General features: G+C 41.0%; 1 pseudogene; it reads left to right on the forward strand.

The window, feature by feature from the left end:
• Positions 1-7,818: 7,818 nt before the first annotated feature.
• Positions 7,819-8,579, forward strand: LOC103222618 (WW domain-binding protein 2 pseudogene; annotated as a pseudogene).
• Positions 8,580-9,954: the final 1,375 nt, after the last annotated feature.

Consider the following 9,954-nt stretch of genomic DNA (forward strand, 5'->3'; position numbering starts at 1 on the left):
TTTGGCCATCTTGGAACCAGAAAAAAAAGTGTAGTTTCTTTCTTCAAACAAAGTTTTTCAGCCCGGTTTTATACCAGACTAATGGTGGCCAAAAAAACAAAAGAGAGAGAGAGAGTTGGACAGTAACACTTGAAAGAAGTTATGTAAAGTTTGTATTTTTTCTTCCTCAAATGTTTGATAGAACTCATCACTGAAGACAACTGGAGCTGAAGCTTTCCTTCTGGAAAAGTTTTTATTAATCCAATTTTTTTTTAAGACAGGACTATTCAATTTTCTATTTTTTCTTGTCTCCATTCTGAAAATTTGTTCCTTTCAATAAATTTTTCAATTTCGTTTATGGTGTTGAAATTACTGGTGTAAAATTGTTCATGATATGTTTATATTCTCATTTTTATGTTGGTAGGGCCTGTAGTGAAGTTCTGCTCATATTGGTTACTTGTGTCTTCTCTCATTCTTTTTGATCTTTCTAGAACACTAGTAATTTTATTGATTCTTTCAAGCTAGACTTTTTTGGTTTTGTTAATTTTCTTTGTTGTTTATTTCTATTTCTCTGATTTTTTTTCTTTTTACTCTTTACTACTTTCTTCGACTTACTTTGCACATAATTTGGTCTTCCTTTCCTAGCTTCCTAAAATGGATAGTTCAATTATTGATTTTATTCTTTTTTTTCCCTACTATCAGCATTTAAAGCTATAAACTTACCTCTAAGTAGGACATTTGCTGCCTTCTGCAAATTTTGATATGTTGTGTTTCATTGCTATTTAGTTTAAAATATTTTAAAATTTTGTTCATAATTTCTACTTTGTGTCATGGATTATTAACAGTGAGTTGTTTGATTTCTAAGTATTTGAGGTTTTCTTAAAATTTTATTGTTGTTGAGTTTCAATTAAATTTCATTGTCGTCAGAAAAAGCACTCTGTAAGATGGCAATCTTTTGAAATATATTGAGACTTGTTTTAGTCAGCATATGTTCTACCTTTGTGGACCTACCACATGAATTTAAAAGAATGTATATTCTGCATTTGTTGGATATAGTCTGCTATAAATCACAGCTACGTAAAAGTGGTTGATAGGGTCACTTAATTCTTTTAGATCCTCAATGACTTTTTTTTTGGTCTAGCTAGCATATCAATCACTGAGACATTTGTGAAAGTCGGTAACTGTGATTACGGATTTGTCTATTTCTCTGTCAATTTTTCCATGATTATATTGAAGCTATCTTATTAGATACATAAATATTTATAATTATTACATTTTTCTGATATATTAGGTTGGTGCAAAAGTAATTGCGGTTTTGGCAAAAAAACACAATTAGTTTTACACCAAGCTGATATTTACTCATTTGCCATTAAAAAGTTTCCCTCTATGTCTCTAACAATACATCTTATCTTGAAGTATATTTTTTCTGCTATTAATATCACCACTCTTATTTTCTTGTGCCTACTATTAGCATGGCACGTCTTGTTCAGTCTTTTTTCTCTTAACCTATTTGTTTCTATATATTTCAAGGGCACCTCCTGTAGACAGCATATAATTAATTCTTCGTTTCTTATTCAGTCTGACAATCATGTCTTTTGATTGGATATTTGACTAATTTAAATTTGGTGCAGTTGTTGAAATAGTTGACTTTAGGTTGCCATTTTGCTGTTTATTTTCTTTGTCTTGTCTTATCTCTCTTGATGTTTGTTTGTTCCTCCTTTACTACCTTCTTTTGTGTTAATCAAATATTTTTAGTATTTTGTTTAATTTCTTTACTGGCTTTCTAGCTGTATCGAGCTAATTATTGCATTTTAATAGCACTGTTTTAGAGGTAACAACATATATCTTTAACTTATTCCAATCTACTTAGAGTTCATACTGAATAATTTCAGGTAAAATACAGTAACCTTGCAACAGTATATTTTAATTTCCCTGTCTTCCCATTCTTAGCATTATTGTTGTCATTTGAATATGAAATCAATATATGTTATCAACTCAGTGATACAGCTTTACAAATTTTGCTTAATTTGCTAATTGTTTTTCAAAGAAATTAACAGAAGAAAAGAAAAAAGTGTATGTGTATGCCTGTGTGTTTGGGGTGTGTGTGTGAGTGTGTATATACATATTTAGTTCTTTTAATTTACCCATGCATTTTCCATTTCTGGTGTTCATCATTTTTTCCTGTAAATCTGAGAGGTCACCTGGTGTCATTTCCCTTCAGCCTTAAAAACTTACTTTATAGGTATGAGCTGAGAGGAGTGAAAATTAAAAAAAAAAATTAAATTTAAAACCTACTTTAGCTTTTCTAGTAGCACAGTTCTGCTGGCAATTGATTAACTTAGTTTTGTTTATCTGGCAATGCCTTAATTTCTCTTTCATGTATGAAGGATAAATTCTTTGGATACAAAATTCTTGGTTGCCAGTTTTTTTGTTTGTTTGTTTTTTCTCTCCCTCCAACAGTTGAAATATGCCATTCTAATTTCATATGGCTTTCATTACTTTGATGCAAAGTCACCATTGATCATATCATTGTTCTGTATGTAACATGCCATCTTTCTCTGACTGCTTTAAAGATTTTCTCATTATCTTTGCTTTCAGCATTTTGACTACAAAGGTTTATTCTCACTAGGGTTTGCTGATTTTCCTAGATTTGTAAATTAAAATTGTTTTCATAAAATTTTGGAAGTTATAGGCCATTCTTTCTTTTGACACTTTCCTGCCCCTTTCTCTTCTTTCCTATTCTCTCCTCCTACCATTCCAATTACACCACTTTGTATCTCTTGATATAAACAGGTCTCTGATGCTCTGTTTATTTTTCTTCAAGTTTTTTTCTTTGTGTTATTCAGATTGAGTAATTTCTATTAATCTCATTTAAAGTTTATTAATTCTTTCTTCTGACACTCCAATCTGCCTTTAACACCAAATTTTAGGGGCCAGGCATGGTGGCTCATGCCTGTAATCCCAGCACTTTGGGAGGCCGAGGAGGGCGGATCACCTGAGATCAGGAGTTCGAGACCAGCCTGACCAATATGGAGAAACCCCATCTCTACTAAAAATACAAAAAAATTAGCCGGACGTGGTGGCACGTGCCTGTAATCCCAGCTACCAGGGAGGCTGAGGCAGGAGAATCGCTTGAACCCAGGAGGGAGAGGTTGCGGTGAGCTGAGATCGTGCCATTGCACTCCAGCCTGGGTGACAAGAACGAAACTCCATCTCAAACAAACAAACAAACAAACAAAAAAACACACAAAACCAAATTTTAGTGATTTTTTAATTTAACTGAAATGAGTAAATTCTTCACTTAAGTGATGGTGCTTCTTAGATCTAGAGTTTCCATTTTTTATAGTGTCATTCCTCTGTTGAGATTGCATTAAGACCATTTTCCTCGAATACTTTGAAAGTATTAGAATACCTAATTTGAAGTTTCTTTCCTGCTAAATCCAACATCTGGGTTCCATTTAAGTCAGTTTCGATGAACGTTTTTTGTTTTTCTTGAATATGGGTCACATATTTCTGTATCTTTGCACGTTTAGTAATTTTTGTCTGAAAAATGGACATTGTAGAAAATACAATGTGACTGACTACAGTGGGTTATATTCTTAAATATTCATGTTATTACTTCATTAAGCAATTAATTTGCTTGAGCTTAAACAGAAAAGTTTGTCTCCTCTATGGTGTGTAGTTGTTGATCTCTTCTCAGTTTTTATGACTTCCAGCTGCTAAATATCCTCTTGGTAAATTCAGAGAACTCACCTGGTACAGTTCTATCTTTACAGAGTAAAATCTTGTCTGGCCTTTGCCTGCTTTTCTAATGCCTTTGTCAGATTCTCCCTAACATATGCATACTTTACTAGCCAACCAGTGATGTGGGCAAAATTTTTACTCAAGATTTGGGGGTTTCAATCCTTTTGCCATTCTCTTGCTTACAGATTTCCCCCCCAAATTTTTCCTGTCCTCTCTTCTCTGTTACACTGAGCCTGGAATGTGACTAATGTATTTCTTTGCTCTGGCCAGGGATGTTGGGGAACATCTTCAGGCAGGATAACAGCAAATTCCCAGTTCTTCCCCCTTCCAGTTGTTTAAAAGTAATCTGCCTTCTGTCCTCCGCTTTTCGTGTGTTCTTATTCCTATAAATAGTTGTTCTTTCTTTTTATTATTACAGAATTTATAATTGTCATCTGTAGGAGGGTTTATATAGCGACTCCACTCCAACACCATTACTAGACGTGCTTATGGTTATGTCTTTAGCCTTTATCTTCTTTATGTATAGTACATGAGCATGAGGGTAGGTACATACTTTATTACTGTATATGCAGGATTTCACACAAAATAAATGCTTCATAAATATTTGTAGTATGACTAAATAAAAATTCTGACTGCTACTGCAATTACACAATTGATCCCTCAGTGTGCATTCACAAATATTTACTGCTTTAAAAAAAAAAAGATTCTTATAATCTGAATCACAAGGTCTGTACCTTGAGGAGCTAGTCCTCATTTTTTTACAGGCTTTTTGGTCACCTTCTGAAACAGCAAGCGAGGGGACCATATTTATTCAGTGGAGTTTCTTGTATGACCAATAAGAGAATATACTACAAGCACATTATGTGTCTTTCTTCAATTTCTAGAAAAAAAGAATGTCATCCATGAGTACTGTCAATGGTCTTTGAGATTCTCACAGGCAAGGGGTTCCCAAATATGAGTGGATGTGGCTTGATGATCATGAGGCATTTTGCTTGGGTCTTAAGGCTTATTTCATTCTGAAGGTCACAGACTATGACTTTCCCAAGTGAGAAGTGAGCTTCCTCCCAACCTTCACTTTGGACAAGGGGCTTAGCCTACAACTATTAACAACACCTAGGCACCAACTGGTGTAGGAATCAGATGCATTTTTCTTAGGCCAGTTGCTTTTAAAGCAAAACAAAATGCTTTCCCTCTATACAGAAGAGTTGGTATCTTTTAGATTGCAGCTGTTTTTGCTTCTCTCTGATGGCTGTATTCCTGTTTTGGCCAAGAGACAATGATCTACAAAGTGTGTAATATCATCAGGCGGCCTGGAATTAGAGGTAGTGTATCAGCATTACATATAAGTAATTATTATTACCAGTTTACACTTTTGGATATAGGGGTTATTTTGCTTTCTACTTTGAGCTACACAGATGACGAGTATGATATAGGTGTTACTGGCTGCATGTTGGGAATGGTATATATTTAAACAGTTTGCAGTTAATTAAGAGTATTGACTTGGAACTAAATCACTGGTCTCACACAACATCTGTGCTCTCTTCCTATCTGTCTATGTATTTAGATGGCGTCTATCACTGTGGTATCTAAGTGCTCTGAAAATCTAATTAGGCTAATTTCAACTTCCTCTGTGAGGGAGAAGGATCTACCTCTCTTCATCACCCTTCCTGCCACAGTCGTCTTGAAGGGAGTCATTATTATTCCTCGAAGAGAAAGGCAGTTGAAAGAGAGCCTCAAGCAAGAAACAGCATTTCGCACCTTCCTTGAAAGTTGGGGTTTTGGCTTCTAGAAGTGTTTTCAGCTTGTAAACGGCACCAGAAAGGCAAAAGGGCAGATGCTGCTAAGAGTCTGGTAACGTGTATACAGGGGAAGGAAAACTGGAAATTTCCTTGCAAGCCCTGGGTTAAAGAATTTGCTGGTAGATTATGCTTGATTGTGTACTCACAACATCCAGGCCGCCACCACCTGACAGACGCACAGTGTTTGTTTATCCAAGGAACATAAGGGCAGTGTTCTCTTTCCAACAATGAACAAGTGTTGTTGTTCCGTCTGTGGGTCTCTGTTAACATTCCGACATCTTAATTCCTGGGCTGAGAAAAGCTGCCTGATTTCATTGGTTTTCAATGCCTAGCCTGCAGCTAGAGGTATGGAGAAGACAGCAGCACAGTCACTATGAGTTACTTTTTGTGGTCATAACCCACAAGGGTTACTCTTCCAGAGTGAATCCAAAGGCATATATTCATGTACAGGCAGAGAATTGCTGTCACAAAGCAGAGCTTGTTAGTTGGAAATGAGAAAGGATCAGAGATGGCCAAGTATGTTAGTCTGAGCTGGGCCAGGAGCTCTGTGATGCAGTATGAAGGAAAAAGAGGGAGGTTAAAAAAAATCACTACTTTACCTCAGTCACATCTCAAACACAATGCGGGCTAGTTGTTATCAAGTATTCGATGTCAAATATTTTTTTTTCATTCTTTGCTTGAAATTTGCATTATGTAGAGCAGGGGTCCCTAAGACCCGGGCCATGGCCCCTGGCCTGTTAGTAACTGGGCTGCACAGTATGAGGTGAGCAGTGGGCAAGTGGGCATCTTTGCCTGAGCTCCGCCTCCTGTCAGATCGGCAGCAGCATTAGATTATCACAGGAGCATGAGCCCAGCATCAGATTATCACAGGAGCATGAACCCTGTTGTGAACTGCACATACAAGGGATCCATGTTGCCCACTCCTTATGAGAATGTACTGCCTGATCATTTGAAGTCGAACAGTTACATCCCAAAACCACCCCCAACTTTGGTCTGTGGAAAAATTGTCTTCCACGAAACCAGTTCCTTCTGCCAAAAAGGCTGGGGAACCACTGATTTAGACTTTCCAAGAAAATGATGGGAATGTTTGGCTGGGAATATTGAGATCAAGTTCATTTTTTAAAAATGAATTTTTAAATTTCCTCATAGACTGGGTGCAGTGGTGCATGTCTGTAATCCTAGCTACTAGAGAGACTGAGACGGGAGGATTGCTTGAAGCTAGGAGTTCAAGACCAGGCTTGGCAACACAGAAAAGAATATTTTAAAAATTGTCTCCTCTTTTTTGGGATACAGAGTTTCATTGTGTCACTCATGCTGCACTGCAGTGGCATAATTATACCTTACTGCAGCCTCTACCTCCCAGACTCAAGTGATCCTCCCATCTCAGCCTTCCGAGTAGCTGAGACCACACATGTGTACCACCACATCTGGCTAATTACAAAAATGTAGAGATAGGGCCTCACTGTTTTGTCTAGGCTGGTGTCAAACTCCTGGGCTCAAGTGATCCTCCTGCCTTAGCCTCCCAAATTGTTGTGAGTACAGGCATGGGCCACTGTGTCCTCCTTCTGGCAAAGAAAATTAAGAGTCCTGGCAGTATGTGAGATTTGGTATAAAAAGACTGAGACCAGAAATGGTAGGGTGCAGCATTTGGAACTGTCCCTCACCTCCAAGCTCCCCTTGGTCTCTGGAGAAGGATCGTGGGGACTCTCTGCAGGTCTGTCCACGATCTCATTAAAGAGACTAGTGGATACCTAGCATTAGAGAGATTTTACAACCTGAGGATGTGCCCAACTGTGACAAGAAAATGACTGCTGACCAAAGCCAATCCTTCACCCTCAGAATTTCAAAGACCAGTCCTCAGAGCAGTAGCAGCTTTCCAGAGCTGACACTCTGAAGAGAGTGCTGCATGTGGCACTGCCACAGATATGAAAAGCAGAAACTTCCACATGCAAATGACCACATGGAAAGAGAGGAGCACAGTCCTCCCCCCGCCTCCCTTAAGCAACATAATTACTAGCTGAAATCTATCTATGAGGGTCCCCAAAATGGCTGAGCCATTTCACTGGCCCATTAAATAAACACAAAAATTTGTTTGTAAGCCTAGGCCTTGGCCTGGCTCTGCTGACTTTCTAAATATGGAAGACCTAGGCTAACTTCAAGATTTCTTTGGGAGGGTGTGGATTCCCCTGAGTTGCTTCTCTACCTAAAAGTCACTGTATCAATACATTTGTGAAGATGTAGCCACCACCATGAGCTGGTCAATTGCAGGATGGGGCGTCTTGGGGCTGCTTTCGGAAAGACTATGGTGCTCAAGGAGAGTCACTCCGAGGGCAGCAGAGTGATGGCCAACAACACTGCGAGCATCCTCGTGTCCTCCGATCTTGTGGAACTTACATTCAGTGACATGAAGAACGTGTCAGAGGCCTCCAAAGGGACCAAGAAAGGCACCATCTACCTTACCCCTTTCATCTTTCTTTCTGTCCAGGGCGAACGATGCCATGCAGTCCTTCGTAATGCCATTGTATCTCGTGAAGGCCTGTGAGATCAAGCAGCCTGTGTTTGATACAAACTACATCAAAGGAACAGTGAAAGCCGAAGCAGGCGGTGGCTGGGAAGGCTCTGCTTCCTGCAAGTCCGCCTTCACGGCAGGGGGCGCCACTGAGTCTGGGAAGCATGTGTTCTAGGTAGCATCTCAAGCGTCCAGGGGTGAAGCCCTGAGTGGAGCCTATGGCCACTCACATGCCTGGCAGGACTTGTGCCTTTCCCCGCCAGTCACTAGTGGAATGTACCCCTGCCCTCCTGGCTGCCCTTCTCCACTGACTCCGCCTGAATTTTTTTCCAGGACCTCTCAAGATGGACAGGGCCATGGGGTATGTGCAGCCCCCGCCACCGCCCTATCCGGGGCCCATGGAACCTCTGGTCAGCCCTGATGTTCCCTCCACTCCTGCAGCCGAAGCCAGGGCCAAAGAAGCTGCTGCCAGCGCCTGTTATAACCCAGGCAAACCACACCGCGTCTCCATGCCCACGAAGCAGCCTCCGCCATCTTACCTCGGGTAAGAAGGTAAGAAGACCCAGTAGACGCCTCGCATCTCCTGCCTCCCGCCTGCCTCCCTCTCTGTCCTTGTGTCCTACTCCTTCCCTCAGGGTTGCACCTGGGGCTGGGGGAGCTGAGGGAGGGCCTCGTTCTTCCTCCGGTCTGATCATAAACAGTTACCAGGAAGGAGCGCTGGGGGACAGTTGGGTCCCTGGCCTCGGGAGAGGCCTCTCCTGGCTTCCCAGCCGCGTGCCTCCCTCACATCTCTGGGGCTCTGGGGAGCACAGGGTATCCCCCGCACCCCCCGCCTTCCCGCTTAACTCTCGTAGCTTCTCCCTACACAAGGGCTCTCTGACCACCTCCTCCACTGCAGTCCAGCTCCCTTGGTCTGGCAGCCACTCTACACTCAGTCTCATGAGCCCCCTCAGACCAGCCAGGTGTCTTCCCACAGACCCCTGCCAGGCCTGGTTCACATTCCCTCCTCTGGTCTGTGCCTGGCCTAGAAAGGCCACCATGGGCAGACTGTCAGCCCAGATTCCACTCGGCCCCATTCCAGCCCCAGCCACTGTCACCCTCCCCTTCCCTGTCCTGGGTCATGGTGTTGCCAACTCCATGTGACTTTTGAGGCTGTAAAATGAGCTTCCAGGGCTTGAGTGGCATCAGGGTAAGCCCACTGAAGAAGAATCTTCCCTGCTTTCTGCTAGTGTTCCTGGAATTTGCTTTCTGTCTCCTCTGTCTTCCCTCTAGAAGGCGCTTCTCTACTGGAACTAGAGAATGCATATCTGTGCCATTGTGCCCCCAGGGGGCTGCTGGGTGGGCCAGGAATGAGGGCCCCCGACCCCACATGCTGGCTAGAGCCCCTCAGCCTACCCCTTCCCGATAAGCCTCATGCCCCCAGGTATACTAACATTGGCTCTAGTTCATTCCTGCACTGGCCATGAAGTGAGGAGATGCTTATTTAAAGAGAATTCCCTATTATTTGACAAAAATCCAGTTAATATGTTAATGTGAAATAAATCCTGTTTGTACCTTGATTTGTTGGCTGAAAATGTGAAATAGTAAAAATGAAGTAACAGGAAAAAAAAAAAAAGTAAGATGGTCCAACTCCTCTCTGCCTGAGACTCACTGGACAGTCTTCTCTGTGTCTTTGACTTTTTATCTGTAAAAAAGATTACTCTGTTCCATATGTGGGATGACAGTAGGGGCAGTATTTAATCTGGACCATAAATCTTTAAAATCATTTAATTATCAGCTCTTCTGCCATGTAATGCAACTACTACTTTATATATTTAGGTTACTTGATACTTTTGAAGTAATTCAGTATGACTCTTTCAAGAACAAGAAAATGTATCAGATAGTTTTTTGAGGCCATTTAGGGATGGAGGCAAGCCAGGAATT

This window comes from Chlorocebus sabaeus, chromosome 18, assembly GCF_047675955.1.
Source record: "Chlorocebus sabaeus isolate Y175 chromosome 18, mChlSab1.0.hap1, whole genome shotgun sequence".
Taxonomy (NCBI): Eukaryota; Metazoa; Chordata; class Mammalia; order Primates; family Cercopithecidae; genus Chlorocebus; species Chlorocebus sabaeus.